We start from the raw sequence: 16,034 nt of genomic DNA, 5'->3' as shown, positions 1-16,034 counted from the left end.
TATATATCTAGGAGTACGATTAATTTCTGTAACATACATTTTTATAACTTGGAATGAATTCAGTTGCAACTGTTATTTTGTTGTAATAAATTGGTGCACTTCCCATTCGCTGAAGAGATCAGGAATAGGATGCGGTGGAAAACTTGCTGAGAACGGATTGAAGCAACATTTGGCCAATTCATGTTGTGCAGAACAAGTCACCGACAAGATGGGGCATAATGGGACAGCACTTTCGTGTGCCTTGAGGAGCCCATACGTATGTGGACACAGTGAGCCGTGAGGACAACTCCTATCATGTATATCACCTGGCAGCTCATTATTCTCACACCAGTCCAGCAAGTATTTTTGTAACTTGTTTTTGAGCGTGCATGTGTGGTCATGCTTTATGGCGGATCCAGCTGATGCAAATTGGGACCTGCCAGTAAGAGCGGTGTCGATATAGTCACACTTGTTCAGGATGACTATTCCAGTCCTGTTGTCAGGTTTACAGATATGCATGTCTGGGTTGACCTTGAGGCCTCACCACACTACCAGACATTCACATTGCATGTGAAAATCGGCTAAGTCATTGGATATCGCACAATATGCTTGCACTAGACCAACTGGGCATGCTTTCACAGATTTTCCACATTGAAGAATTCCTTCACCTTTGTGAAAACCACACAAGACTTGCATATTGATAGCAACATATTGTCCATGTGCTTGTTTGGCATTGCCAGCCTGTTTATTAATGTACGGCTCAAGGAAGCCATAAACATTTGGCACTGCGTCACTATGTCATGGGGATCTAGATGCACTGCCATTGTCTGAATCTGTATTCATTGAACTTGTGACCAACTCGCGCAATTGAGTTCAGTTTTAATGACACCCCATATGCCCAAATAGATGGTGTTGCGATGGGCCCCCTTCGAGGCTCGCAAACATCTTTGTTGGGTTCCACAGGGAACATGTCTTTGATGGAATGACACCAAAGCTCCTACTCCTCACATATTTCTGGTACATAGATGAAGCCTTTGAATTTCCTTACAGGACTTAATGGGTTCCACCCTGAGCTGAAATTCACATTTGAAGTGGAGCAGTCGAATGAATTCCCTTCCTTTTACGTGTTAGTTGAGAAGTCTGCCAATGGGTTCTTTACTGCTGTCTAACGCACGCCCGCCCTCACTGGTCAATTCACGTTGGGATTCCTACAGTTTCATGTGCCATACAATTGACCTTATTAACAACCTCCTAAATAAGACCTGAGCCACTGTACAAGTCTGATGCTAACCTAAGGCGGTTCAAAACTATCCTGTGGGGCAATGGGTACCCTGATCGGATCATTGTTCACTGTATATCACGCAAACTCATGAACGGGTCTAATGCTACCATTTTCTGTCCTGACAAGTGCTCAGTCTACTTTGGATTGCCCTGGAAGGGTATGGGGCTGGATTCTCTGACCCCCCCAATGCCACATTTCTGTTTCACCCCGCCAGCAGAATGCTCCATTACGCTGGCTGGTCGATGAGGTTTCCCATTGTGGGGCAGCCCCATGCTGTCGGGAAAACCCGGGCTGCCAGCAAAACAGAGAATCCAGCCCATGGTGTGTCAGATTTTGACAGTAGCAGCACTAGTGGTATTCTCCACTAATCGGATGCTGTTGTCAAGCTCCAACAAATGAGTAACATAACTGAATTTCAGTGCTCGTGTGATGCCAGGTATGAGGATGTACATCCCAATGATGGTGGATTGTATCAATCAGCACATTCCTTTGGCAGTTTGCAACAGGAAAAGTACTGACTGCCAAAGAGCACATACTTACAAAACTGGGGCAGGATTCTCCATTTGGGAGACAATGGGCGGGTTTCTCTGTCCCGGGTGTGGCACGCCGTCGGGGTTTTGCCTTTCGCCAGCTGGTCAATGGGGTTTCCCATTGTGGGACGGCCCCATGCCGTCGGAAACCCCCGGGCTGCCAGCAAAACGGAGAATCCCGACAGCGGAGAATTCAGCCCTATGTTCTCCCGCCGGGGCTGAATCCCGCTATCGGGCTGCCATTTTGAGCAGAGTTAAGTGCCGTTAGTTCTAGCCGACCATGTCAAAATCACTCTACTATGAAGGGAGATTATTGAAAAAGCACTCAATTCTGTTTGAAGTGGTCCAGGAGCTGTCAATCAAAGCTTGATGCTTATAAACCTTGCGGCTGGTTTCTCAGCTGATCACTTCAATGTTACACTGTGAAGGGAGATGAATGGTGACAACTGGGGGGGGGGGGGGGGTGGAAGCTGTCAATCACAGCCTAGTGAAATCAATATCAAAGAGAAGAGAGTGAATGGCTTCCAGATCAAAGATCGGGCGAAATTCTCCTACCCGCCCCGCCACATTTCTGCGTCGACCGGCCGGCGGGAGTCTCCGTAACACCGGCCGGTCAATGGGGTTTCCCATTGTGGGGCAGCCCCACACCGTCGGGAAACCCCCCGGTGCCGGCAGAACGGAGACTCCCGCCGGCGGAGAATGACGCCCCTGAGGGGGTTTAAGCCCAGCTGACTGGCTTCCCTTTCCAGGAATTGGCAGGTGCTGCTTCCTCTGCCTGAGCCATTATGTGTATCGCCCAGGTGAGTGTCAAAGCAGTGATTTTTGTCACTGCCTCTGGACTGCTCTCTCGCTTCCAGACCAGGGTCTCTCTTCTGGGGGACTTCCTGATAGGGATCTGTCTTGTGGTGGGGCTGCCTGACCGGTGTACCTATTCTGGGGTGTCTGTGGGGTGGGGGGTCTCTGTGGGGAGGGGTCGCCTTATTTAGGGGTCTCTGGGTGGCAGTGGGGGTGGCCAGGTCTTGCATCGGGGTGGGTGGGTCGCCCTCCGATGGACTTTGGGGACAACTCCCATAAGGATTTACCCCCTTGGCTCACCACAAGGTCCACCATGCCAGATACATGTTTGTCAGGAACAGTAGCAATTCTCACCCATGTGATTCCCAGCCCAGAGGACCGGAGAATTACATGGGCCAGGCACATCTCTTTTTTTCAACAATTCAAATTTTGTTCATTATAATCACATTCCAAGTATATATATATTCAAAAGGTTGGAATGCATGTTTGATTTGTTCAAGAATTTGTCTTAGTGAAGTTCAATACTGGAAGGTGAGGTGTCTCAGGACTTATGTTTTTAACCTTAAACCATAGTTTTGGTGATCTAACTGTTTTAACCCACGGGAGCCAGGCCGATTAGTGAGTCTTGTGGACTATGAGCTACCCCGCTGAGGTCACAGTGGCCCGGTTGCATGCTTGGACACAGACTGGTGCCCTGTTATCGAATGTTCACCATATTGTGCTGTATGGGGCCCAGCGTCGTGCCCTTCCCAGTGTACTGAACTGATCAAAGATCACTGGGTTCACCGTGGAGGACGATATACTCCTTTGGGGGATGTGAGAGTTGGTTCCACACAAGGGACAAGGAACCATCTTGGCAGACCTCATAAAGGACACCCCGACATGTCTAAGATGAAGATGTTTGCTCGAAGTTGCGTATGTTGGCCAGGGTTAGACACGGAGACTGGGCGGCTCGCCCAACAATGCAGAGTGTGCCGCGAGCAGCAGAAGCACCCATCTGCAGCACTGCTTCATCCCTGGGAGTGGCCGTGGAAACACCTCCATGCTTATTTTGCTGGCCCTTTTCAGAGGTCCATGTTCATCCTCCTCTTCGTCGTGAACTCAAAATGGTTGGACGTCCACAGGATGCCAGCGACAACTTTGAGAGCAACGATGGAGCAGCTCAGGCTATCAGCACACACGGCATCCCGGGGGATCTGGTCTCTGACAATGGAACACCGTTTACTCGTGCGGAGTTCGAAAATTTAATGTGGATGAATGAAGTGAGCCACATAAGCACTGCCCCGTATCACCCCGCTTCAAATGGTTTGGCCGAAAGAGCAGTCCAGACATTCAAACGTGACATGAACAAGCAGACCTCAGGGTCCCTCGATACACATTCGGCACGCTTTTTCTGTTACCACCTCTTGCTGCTTGCCACCACCGGTGTGGCACCGGTGGAGCTTCTCATGGGACTTCAGTTTCAAACTCGCCTCAGCCTGGCATTGCCTGATGTTGGTGGGAAGGTAAACCATGGACAGGAGAAGTTGGGGCATTGCCCTGTCGGGCATGCCCCACCTAGGCGATTCATACCAGGTGACGTGGTCCAAGTGCACAAATGAACAAGTGGGTTCCCGGCACTACCGCCCAGCAGGCCGGGCTTGTGCCGTACAGGGTTCGCGTGCGTGACCGGGAATTGAAAAGGCATCTTGATCATCACCGCGGGAGGAACCGGCACAACCCCAGGCCGCCCCTGCACTGACCGCTCTGCAGGTGCCGTCCCACGGAAGTGCCAAGATGCTGAGGATTCCGACTCTGCAATGGAGGTTCCACCGGCAGACGGTTCTGATGGGGAGTCTCCCGGCAATCAACCGTCGACAGTGGTGCTGCCCCAACGTTCGACGAGGAAGCGTCGGTCACCAGCTTGCTGTACGCTGGCTGGCCCAGCTCCGCCAATGCCCGAGAGGCAGCCACGGGCTAAGAGGTGCAGGGCGGCAAGGCAGCACAGTGGTTAGCACTGTTGCTTCACAGCGCCAGGGTCCCAGGTTTGATTCCCGACTTGGGTCACTGTCTGTGCGGAGTCTGCACAAAGTATTCTACACTTTAAAATAATTAATTTAATGTCTATATCCGAAGCTAGAATCATAGATGTGTATGGTTACAAAATATTTTGTACATCGATAACAGTCCTCCTCAGTCTCCAACTTTCTATTTTGGAGAGCTTTACCACTGCCAAAGTGACCACTTAGCGTTTAATTATTGTAATTATCATGGACACTATCTGGACCATAAAGACTTCAGTATATTATAGACCCAGCTATTTGCAGTGCTGCGCATCATTCTAATCAGCTTTGCTTTTGATTTCTCGTTTGTTTTACCCTTTCAATGTCCTCAGCGGGTCTTGTTTCATGCACAGAGATGCAGTGGGAGGTATTTCAGCCAGGACCATGGAACCTCTTCCGATTGTGATTCCGCACAGGTCAGGCGGGGAAAAACAGCAGACTGTTCTGTGGGTGGCGGTGAGCCTCGCTTCAGGGATGAAGGTGGAATGATGGAACGTTCTGCACTTTCCATTAATTTCCTTTGGGGCTCAAAATGCTTCCGAAAAGATTTCAGTCAGGAAATTGGGTCGGCAAGCATGGAGTATATTGCGTGGGCAAGGACGCCAGGAGCCAAAAATCCTGGGCGCGATTCTCCACTCCCACGCCAAAGTGGCCGCGCCGTCGTGAACGCCGTCGAGGTTCACGATGGCACAAAATGGCCCCAATCCCGACCGATTCAGGCCCTGACAATGGGCCAGGATCGGGGCCGCGTCATCGACACGCGCCGGGCCGTGTCGCCCGCGTAAAAGCGGTGCCGCATAGATGACGCGGCCGGCGCCGCATACCTGGTGCCAACCCGCACATGCGTGGTTGCCGTCCTCTCTAAGTCCGCCCCGCAAGAAGATGTCTGACGGATCTTGCGGGGCCGCGGAAGGAAGGAGGTCCTCCTTCAGAGAGGACGGCCCGACGATCAGTGGGCACCGATCGCGGGCCACCCCACATTCCAGGTGAAGCCCGGTGCAGGATCCCCCCCCCCCCCCCCCCCCCCCCCGCAGGCCGCCCCCCCCAGCGTTCACGCACTGCTCACGACTGCAGCGACCAGGTGTGGACGGCGCCGGGGGGAACCCGTCGTTTTGGCCTGGCCGCTCGGCCCATCCGGGCCTCAGAATAGCGGGGGTGCCGGAGAATCGCCATTTTGGGTATCTCCGGTGATTCTCCAGCCTGCGGCCCATGAAACTCGACCGGGCCGTTCCCGCCGCTTGGGAGAATCGTGGGAGGGCATCGGACCGGCGTCCCTGGAAATTTTGGCTGCCCAGGCGATTCTCCCAACCTGTGCGGGAGTGGAGAATCGCGCCCCCGCTTCCTTGTCCTTTGCTTGTTTATCCCCTTAGATCAATTTCTGAAATGTATATGTATTCATTGTAGGGTTGGGACACAAATAATTTAATTCAGACCCCTCGTTATACATTTCAATAATGTTTTCTGCAGTGAAGATAACCATTTAAAAAAAAACATTTTATTCGGGTATTTGTAGTTTTTATAATAATAACAACGAGCAACATAAACATGGTACATAAAACATTTCCATCCCTATCACGTTCTCCGCACCCCCAATAAATAAAGCAATAGCCTAGCCCCCACCCCCCACCGCTAGATTTCTCACTCTGCTGACATTTTACTTTTCGCCGAGAAAGTCGACGAATGGCTGCCACCTCCGGATGAACCCTAACATTGACCCTCTTAATGCAAACTTTATTTTCTCGAGACTGAGAAACCCAGACATGTCACTAACTAGGGGCGAAATTCTCCCCCAACGGCGGGATGCCCGCCGACTGGCGCCAAAGCCGGCGCAAATCAGACGGGCATCGCGCCGGCAAAAAGGTGCGGAAGTCTCCGCATCTTTGGCGGCCTAGCCCCAACATTGAGGGGCTAGGCCGACGCCGGAGGGATTTCCGCCCCGCCAGCTGGCGGAAATGGCGTTTGTTGCCCCGCCAGCTGGCGCGGAAATGCGGCGCATGCGCGGGAGCGTCAGCGGCCGCTGTCAGTTTCCCAGCGCATGCGCGGGAGCGTCAGCGGCCGCTGTCAGTTTCCCGCGCATGCGCAGTGGGGAGAGTCACTTCCGCCTCCGCCATGGTGGACGCCGTGGCGGAGGCGGAAGGGAAAGAGTGCCCCCACGGCACAGGCCCGCCCGCGGATCGGTGGGCCCCGATCGCGGGCCAGGCCACTGTGGGGGCACCCCCCCGGGGTCAGATCGCCCCGCGCCCCCCCCAGGACCCCGGAGCCCACCCACGCCGCCTGGTCCCGCCGGTAAATACCAGGTTTGATTTACGCCGGCGGGACAGGCAATTCCTGGGCGGGACTTCGGCCCATCCGGGCCGGAGAATCCAGCGGGGGGTCCCGCCAACCGGCGCGGCCGGATTCCCGCCCCCGCCCAATCTCCGGGAGCGGAGACTTCGGCGGGGGCGGGGGCGGGATTCACGGCGGCCAACGGCCATTCTCCGACCCGGCGGGGGGTCGGAGAATGACGCCCCTGGTCTCTAATTTTGGGGGCTTCGAGTCCCTCCACATTAACAGTATCCGTCTCCGGGCTACCAGGGAGGCAAAGGCCAAGTCGTCAGGCTCTTTCGCCCCCTGAACTCCCGGCTCTTCCGACACTCCAAAGATCGCCACCTCCAGACTCAGCACCACCCGTGTTTTTAGCACCGTGGACATTGCCTTAGCGAACCCCTGCCAAAACCCTCTAAACTTCGGGCATGCCCAATACATGTGGACACCTCGCACACCTGTCCTCTACCCCAAAAAACTTGCTCATCCTGGCCACCGTCATGTGTGCCCGGTGGACTAACTTGAACTGTATCAGGCTAAACCTGGCACATGATGAGGATGTGTTAACCCTGCTTAAGGCATCCTCCCACAGACCTGCCTCTATCTCTCCACCTAGCTCATCTTCCCACTTGCCCTTTAGGTCCTTTATCGGAGTTTCCTCTGACTCCATAAGTTCTTGGTAGCTATCTGATACCTTCCCCTCTCCCACCCATGTTCTGGAAACTACCCTGTCCTGTATCCCCCAGTGATTATAACCTGAACACTTCTTCTCTCCCGAAATTTTAAATGAAAAAGTTCCATGAACAATGTTTCAATTGATGAACGCAGTTTTCAAATTCGTCATCTTCCTGTTCGAACATGAAATTATTCACTGCTGCATCTTAGCATCAGAGGGAGGTGTTTTTCGACATGAAATGCATAGAATTTCATAGAATTTACAGTTCTGAAGGATGCCATTCGGCCCATCCAGTCTGCACCGGCCCTTGGAAAGAGCACCCTACTCAAGCCCGCGCCTCCAAACACCCCGTAACCCAGTAACCCCACCTAACCTTTTTGGACACAAAGGGGAAATTTAGCATGGCCAATCCACCTAACCTATAGATCTTTGGACTGTGGGAGGAAATCGGAGCACCCGGAGGAAACCCACGCAGACACGGGGAGAACGTGCAGACTCTGCACAAACAGTGACCCAAGCCTGGAATCGAACCAGGGACCCTGGAGCTGCGAAGCAACTGTGCTAACCACTGTGCTACCGTTAAGCCCAACCCACCGTGCATGATCTGTCATGATATTCAGGTAAACATCATAGCACATACATACTGATGGACAGATCAACGGACCAATCAACACACACACAACACCACAGGCAAGAGCATACACAGTACAAAACAGGGAACACAACACTTCCTGAGCATTCCAGCAGGAGACAGCTCAGGGTTACAGAGCTCACAGCAAGCCACTCAGGCATCCACCATGTGCTGAGTGCCACTACAAGATAGTATTAGGAATAGGTCCACAGATTCTAGGGTTATGATCGAACCTCAGTAACCAGTTTACCAGTGTAAATAGATGTGAGCAATAAAACTGAGTTGTACCATTCGCAACCGTGTTGGTTCGACTGTGTAGCAGAGTACCCAACACTTCATGACCCACCCAACTATTACTTTCAGGGTACGTTCTTGAAAAAGTAGAATGACACCAACAGATTTGAACTGTGTTATCGCATTGTGTCAATAAAGCTAGAAGGGCAAGATTTGTTTGTCCTTGAAGGGATTTCTTTTCTTCTCTGGGCCTGACTCCAAAACTAAAACACCATCCATTACCAATCTTCATAAAATCTTAAAATTCGAAAATTTTAATAAAAATATTTTTCAAAAAAAAGTAACAAGCTTCATTCATAGCCCGTTTCTTCAAACTGCATCTTCATCATCAGGTACAATACATTCAAACAGATTGTTTAAAATATTGGTTTGGATCTTGCAGTAAAAGACTGGTGTCAAATGCTCGCATTACTCTTATCGTCTGTGTTGACTAACGTAGTTAGACTCCTGTGCCATTTAACTTGGAGGAATGTGGACTAATTTTGACAACTGCTTAAAATCAAATAGCAGCTGTTCCTTAAATACTGCTAAAGATGCTTTCCAAAAATAGTTATCTGTCAATATTTGATGCTAAATTGACACTGAAAAATGCAAACTAAATTTACATTCGTACCAATGGTATTCAATAATCCTCGCTAATTAATATCTGGTTTTCTCTCATTTATTGGGAGTTCTAGAAATTGCGATCGCTTTTGCCCTCTGAGCTGTTTGTCTCAAAATTTGAGTATTTATATTTCTTAAAATGTGCTTCACGCAATGCTTGGCCTGTTCACAAGTGAAATCCAACATCAGTTTCCTCCACTGGGGGGAGCTCAGATTTCACTATAGCTTCAGATTCTTCAGCTTTCAGTCCTGTGTCAATTCCAAGCTGCAACAAGAGCAAGAACAAATGGTGGTTTTTTTTCTCCAAATAGTGGCCGGGATTCTGCAAAAACACAGCTAAGTGTTGACGCCAGCGTAAACACCGGAGTGTTTCACTCCGGCGTCAACAGGCCTCTTGGCCCAGCGATTCCGTGGCCCACATTGGGCCACACTGCGCTGGAGTGCTCTGCGCTGCTCCAGCTGCTGTTCGCGGCCCTGCACTGCTGGCCGCGGGTCCGCGCATGCATGTGGCGGCCGCTTCCGCGCCGCGCAACATGGCGGAGCCACACAGCGGGCCAGCGTGGAAGAAGGTAGGCCCCCCAGAGCGCGCCCGCCCGCCGATCGGTGGCCCCCGATCGCGGGCCTGGCCATTGAGGAGGCCGCCCCCCGGAGACTGATCCCCCTGACCCCACACCAGGATGGCCACCACTGCCGCGACACCCGCCGGGTGGAACCATACGTGAACCACTCCAGCGGGAACTCGGCCTGTCGACTGCGGAGAATCACCACCAGGGCCTCTTTCAACGGCCCCCGACCGGCACCGCATCAACCGCCGGAAAATCGCGACCCGCCGTCGGACCCGATCGCGGGTCTGAGGCCCCATTCTCCGACCCCGTGCCGAGCGCCATTTCGGCTCGGAGAATCCCGGCCAGCATTTTGCATTTACTATTTGCATTTCTCGTGATGAAGGCCTGGGAAAGCAAGCTGCACATATGCTTACAATATTTTTGGGATGAAAGTGTATGAAATGGCAAAGAATAATCCAAATAACAATGTGAAGATACAAATCTATTGAAGCTTTCGCCCAATGGCTGATTAAATCATCGTCAAAACAACAGACTGGCCTTAAAAGCTATATATCGCTGGGCACATTTTCAAAACTCACCATTTACCATTGGCTCCTCTTCTGCACACTGACTGCAGGGAATGCATTGTTTACGCTGCCGTTATTGGCAGCGAGTGAAGGGGAGGAACATCGAAAGGTTTACAGCACAGAAGGATGCCAGTCGACTGATCATGTCAGTGCCAGATGGGGAAAGGGTAATCCAGCTTAATCCCACCTTCCAGTTTCTGCTCTGTAGCCCTGCAGGTTCCTGCACCTCAATTGCGAGCCCAAGGCCGGGATTTTGCGCCCATGTTTTCAGTGGGCGGGGAAGCCAGTGGGGATGGGGACGTGCCGGGGAGTCCTCACACAGCTTCTATGCCAGCGGGACTTTCCCACTCCAATGTCCCTGCCCCGCCAATGATGTAATGGAGTTCTCATGATAACAGGTCCAAAACCCTATTACCATACATTTAAATATATGTGGGCTATCCCGCTGTATTACCCCCTCCCCCCATTGTGGTGATGTGCCTGTGGGCTATATCATAGATGGATGGACCTCCAACCAGCAGGTGGCGGCACAGGCACGCCATGCGGTCTCTAGACCAAGGTCATGTGACTTGTGACTCCGCGATAAGGGGAGACACATCCGGCCATCGTCAGAAGAAGATTGAGAGGGTAACAAGACGTACATGTGAATGGTCAGTGCTAGGTGCAAGTTCCAGAGGAGTAGTTAGCAGACTCCATGATAACGTGCTCTGTATCAGATTGCTATCTGCCCACACGAGATTCAATAAAAGATTCAGGTTTGGAAAAGTCGAAGTGTTTGGTGGATTCCCTCGCAAGGTCCAAAGGACCAAACACAACACCCATGTTAGGACCTCCCTCCCCTCATGCTTGAACAACAGTCCCTGCTTGGGGCACACAGGTAAGTACAGACCCCAGGTAATGCCTGGCACCTTGGCAGTGCCAGGAGGCAATGCTGGGGGGCATTTTCATTGGGGTGTTCAGAGTAATTGTGGGCGTCCCGTATCTATGGCAGGGATTTCTAGCGGGGGAGGGGGGATTCTGTCTCTGTGGGGGCTGTTAGAATCCATTGTTTTGATTTCCCTTTGGTCCCTTTTCTTTTGGTTTCATTTTATTTGTTTAGTCTGCGAACTCATCGGAATGTAACTTTATGCAATGAACTTAAGCTGAGGCAACCTGTTAGTCAGGACAGCGTGTTCCAGATTTGTTTTTGGGGATGAGAATACAGACTCGTCGGCGCCGAGTGAATCGCAAGAACCAACTTAGGAGGAAATTGGTTCAATTAACTGGCGGGCAACCTGTGGGTTGGCCAGGGACAGAGTTCTGTCTGACAACAGTCAGTGATTGGTTCCTGCAGTATGCTTCTGAGAGAGTTGGTCAGAAGTGATTAGACCTCGAAGGGAATAGGAGCTGCCGCTGTTAAACCAGTGGGTGCCTGGCACATCTTTACTACATCTTTACTGGGCAGCACGGTAGCATTGTGGATAGCACATTTGCTTCACAGCTCCAGGGTCCCAGGTTCGATTCCGGCTTGGGTCGCTGTCTGTGCGGAGTCTGCATGTCCTCCCCGTGTGTGCGTGGGTTTCCTCCCGGTGCTCCAGTTTCCTCCCACAGTCCAAAAGATGTGCAGGTTAGGTGGATTGGCTATGATAAATTGCCCTTAGTGTCCAAAATTGCCCTTAGTGTTGGGTGGGGTTACTGGGTTATGGGGATAGGGTGGAGGTGTTGACCTTGGGTAGGGTGCTCTTTCCAAGAGCCGGTGCAGACTCGATGGGCCGAATGGCCTCCTTCGGCACTGTAAGTTCTATGATAATCTATGACATAGTTGAATCTACAAATGAAGTAGACAGTCTTGCCAGAGAAAACCCTCTAAAACTTAGTGGGAAAAAGCATCAAACAAAACTCTGAACACCTGAAAGACTTTAACCCAAAACCATCATAGTGCTCCACAGACCAGTTAACCTTTTTACTTTATCATCATCATTTTTCTTCCCTCTCCACCACCCTTTCCCTCTATGGTGTGTGTGGCTGTGTGTGTGTGTATGTGTGTCTGTGTGAGTCTGTATGTGTGTGTGTCTGTGTATCTGTGTGTGTGTCTGTGTCTGTGTCTGTGTATCTGTGTGTGTGTGTCTGTGTCTGTGTGTGTGTGTGTGTGTGTGTGTCTGTGTGTGTGTATCTGTGTGTAGACAGATACACAGATACAAGTTGGAAAGGGCGATTGGGAAAAGGGTATTAGGTGACCAGTACATTTTTTTGTCAGTTTAATTATATTACTGTTAAATAATAAAAGATTATTCATGTTCAATTTACAAACCTGATGGGTTTCTTGGGCTCAGCCAAGGTCCTCAGGTATTTTAAAATATAATTTAATTCTCTTCTATTGCAACTCCAGGCCAAGTGGGGCTGAAATTGACCATGCGCTAGCCCAGGGGGTCTAGACAGGGGGGAATTCCCTGGGGGATTTTCCATGTCCATGGGGAGGGTGTTCCCTGAGGTGGGGGGGGTGGAGGGTGCAGTCTCTGTGTCCATGGGAAGGATCCATCTTGTTTTTAGGTCAGGGCCCCTTTTAAAAAGGTGCCCCAATCTCTTGAAAGCAGGGGTTGCTGGTGGGGCCCACCACACTAACGTGATGTTTTGGGACCTCTTCCCAGATTCCTTTTGACCAAGTGTCAAAAGATATGGTGGGAGAAGCCAGCAGGGGTGCCAGCGGGATACAGCCTGCCTCCCCTCCCCCACCCCCAAATTGACACTTAGCAAATAAATGCGAAATTCCACCCCATGTTTTTATGTGTTGAGATTTTCTGCCTCTGCTGGCCTTTGTCAGGCAATATATTCCAGACCGCAACTGCATTCAACCCCCTTCTAATCCTTCAACCCCCCTTCTAATCCTTCTGTTAATTATTTTAAATCTACGCCTCCTGGATCTTGACCTCTCTGGCCACAGAAATTGGTCCTTCCTGTACCCTCTATCTATGCCCCTCATAATGGTTACACTTCAATGAAAACTCTCCTCAGACCCCTCTGTTCTACTAAAAACAATCCCAGTCCATTCCATCTTTACTCATAATTAAAATTCTCCAGTTAAGAAACGTAGAAAATAAGAGCAGGGGGAGGCCTTCGGCCCTTCGAGTCTGCTCCGCCATTCATAGAATCATAGAATTTACAATGCAGAAGGAGGCCATTTGGCCCATCGAGTCTGCACCGGCCCTTGGAAAGAGCACCCCACTTAAGTCAACACCTCCACCCTATCACCATAACCCAGTAACCCACCTAACCTTTTGGCCAATCCATCTAACCTGCACTTCTTTGGACTGCAGGGGAAGCCGGAGCACCCGGAGGAAACCCACGCAGACACGGGGAGAACGTGCAGACTCCACGCAGACCGCCACCTGAGGCCGGAATTGAACCCGGGTCCCTGGAGCTGTGAGGTAGCAGTGCTAACTACTGTGCCACCGTGTCACCCCTTCATTATGATCATGGCTGATCATCCAACTCAACAGTCTAATCCCACTTTCCCCCATATCCTTTGATCCCCTTCACCCTAAGTGCTATATCTAACTGCTTCTTGAAAACATACAATGTTTTGGCCTCAACCACTTCCTGTGGTAACGAATTCCACAGGCTCGCCACTCTCTGGGTGAAGAAATGTCTCCTCATCTCTGTCTAAACGGTCTACTCCGTATCCTCAGACTGTGACCCCTGGTTCTGGACACACCCACCATGGGGAACATCCTTCCTGTATCTACCCTGTCCAGTCCTGTTAGAATTTTCTAGGTTTCTATAAGACCCCCTCATTCTTCTGAACTCCAGCGAATACAATCCTAACCGAGTCAATCTCTCCTCGTACGTCAGTCCTGCCATCTCAGGAATCAGCCTGGTAAACCTTCGCTGCACTCCCTCTAGGGCAAGGACATCCTTCCTCCGATAAGGAGACCAAAACTGTACACAATATTCCAGGTTTTACCTTACTAAGGCCATGTATAATTGCAACTGCTGCTGTCCTCGAATCGTCTCATCATGAAGGCCAACACATCATTTGTCTTTGTTACTGCCTGCTGCATGCTTACCTTCAGTGACTTGTATACAAGGACACCCAGGTCTAACAACAGCCCCCAAAACCTCCTCTGTACCTTTTCCAGGATGGTCACGTCCTTCTTGTAATGCAGTGACCAGGACTGTACACAATATCTTAGCTGCGGTATAACGAGATGTTTTAAAAAATACAGTTTGAGCATAGCCTGAAATAAAAACAGAAAATGCAGGATAAACTCAGAGGATCTGGCATCAACTGTGGAGAGAGAAACAGAGGTACAATTTTGAGCCTGTCTGACATTTCGACAAAGAGTTGGGCATGCGAGCGTTGGGGAGGGACAATGGACATCTGACCCCGTATTTAGGGAGGTTTTGTTCTCCCTTTATTCTACTCTCAAACTGGCATTCTTCATCTCCCATCTTTTAAACAAGACTGTAATATATTAACATTTTAACCATCCAGGAGACAAATTGTAATTAGTTGCGCCTAAGTGACTTGCCTAACCCAAGACCAGTCTCCGCCTTAGTGACTTTTATCAAATGAGTTGAATAAACTTCTTAATTTTGTGTCATTTTCTAACAGAATTTAAAGATTATTTCTGGTGCGATTTATAAACCTGGGTTGAAATTAGAATCTTGGTATTTCGGATTATCAACTGGCTGTTTTACACATTTCTGAATCTTGAGTCAATTCTTTACTCCTTTTCCTTGGCAGCTTTCTGGCTGAAACTAGCATTTCAAGGATGGCTGCTTCCAGTTTCACTTGTGGCATAAATGGTTCCTTAGAAACTTTGCTTCCCTCAATTTAATCTTTAGTTTTTACGTGCCTTGGTTGAAAAGATTGAAATGATTTGGAAGGAAAACGTCTGAAAGTTAACAGAGAAGAGGCTTCCGCATTACTGCCTCGTTACTGTCCAGGGTAATGAAGTAACAAAACTACCGGCAATCCAACCAAGTTCAATTCCACAGCTTCTAACGTTGCATTCAAACTTTTAGATTTGTTTTGGAAGTTAAATATTGTGATGAATGTAAGAAATTGTCATGTTTTATACTTTTTGCAGTAATGTTACTGAAACCTGTGTTAAGATGCATAGAGTTGGACTTCCGGTGGCGGCTATGAAGGAGTGAGTCGCACATTTGGTGGCTCCCGCTCTGGTAGGACTTTTGGACCTTTTCCCCCGATTTTCTACCGGTCTTGAATTGTAAAACTGATGACCGAGGCAATTGTGTACTGAATTCCCACATCGATGCATGGAGAGAAGGACTAGAAGTGCTCGTAAAGGCAGAAACAGAAAGACAGAGAAGGCTTGGGCTGAAGCTGCAGCAGGAGACAGCATGGCGGAGGACCGGGCCTCTCGTCGGTCAACCCAGCGGTCAACGGAGCAGCTGATGCAAGTTATTCAGGAAGGCTTTGCTAAGCAGAAATAGGACTGCTTGGACCCCAAAAAAAGAGTCAATTAGGCGGCTGGAGCTTAGATTGGACGCCCACGATCGGGTGATCCAGAAAGTAGAGAAGGCGCTGGCTGAGCAGGAGGAACATCAAACTGCGGTGGAGTTGGAGGTGGGGATGCTGAGAGACCAGCAGAAGAAGCTCCTGGAGAAGGTGGAGGACCTGGAGAATAGGTCCCGCTGGCAGAACATGAGAATCTGGGGTCTGAAGGAGCGGACTCTGGGGCATACATTGCAGACATGTTTGAGAAGCTGCTGGGGGAGGAGACATTCTCCCGACCCTTGGAGGTGGACAGGGTTCACAGAGCG

Source organism: Scyliorhinus torazame, chromosome 13 (assembly GCF_047496885.1).
Source record: "Scyliorhinus torazame isolate Kashiwa2021f chromosome 13, sScyTor2.1, whole genome shotgun sequence".
Taxonomy (NCBI): domain Eukaryota; kingdom Metazoa; phylum Chordata; class Chondrichthyes; order Carcharhiniformes; family Scyliorhinidae; genus Scyliorhinus; species Scyliorhinus torazame.
The sequence above is the reverse complement of the archived record's forward strand: the minus strand, read 5'-3'. Positions refer to the sequence as shown.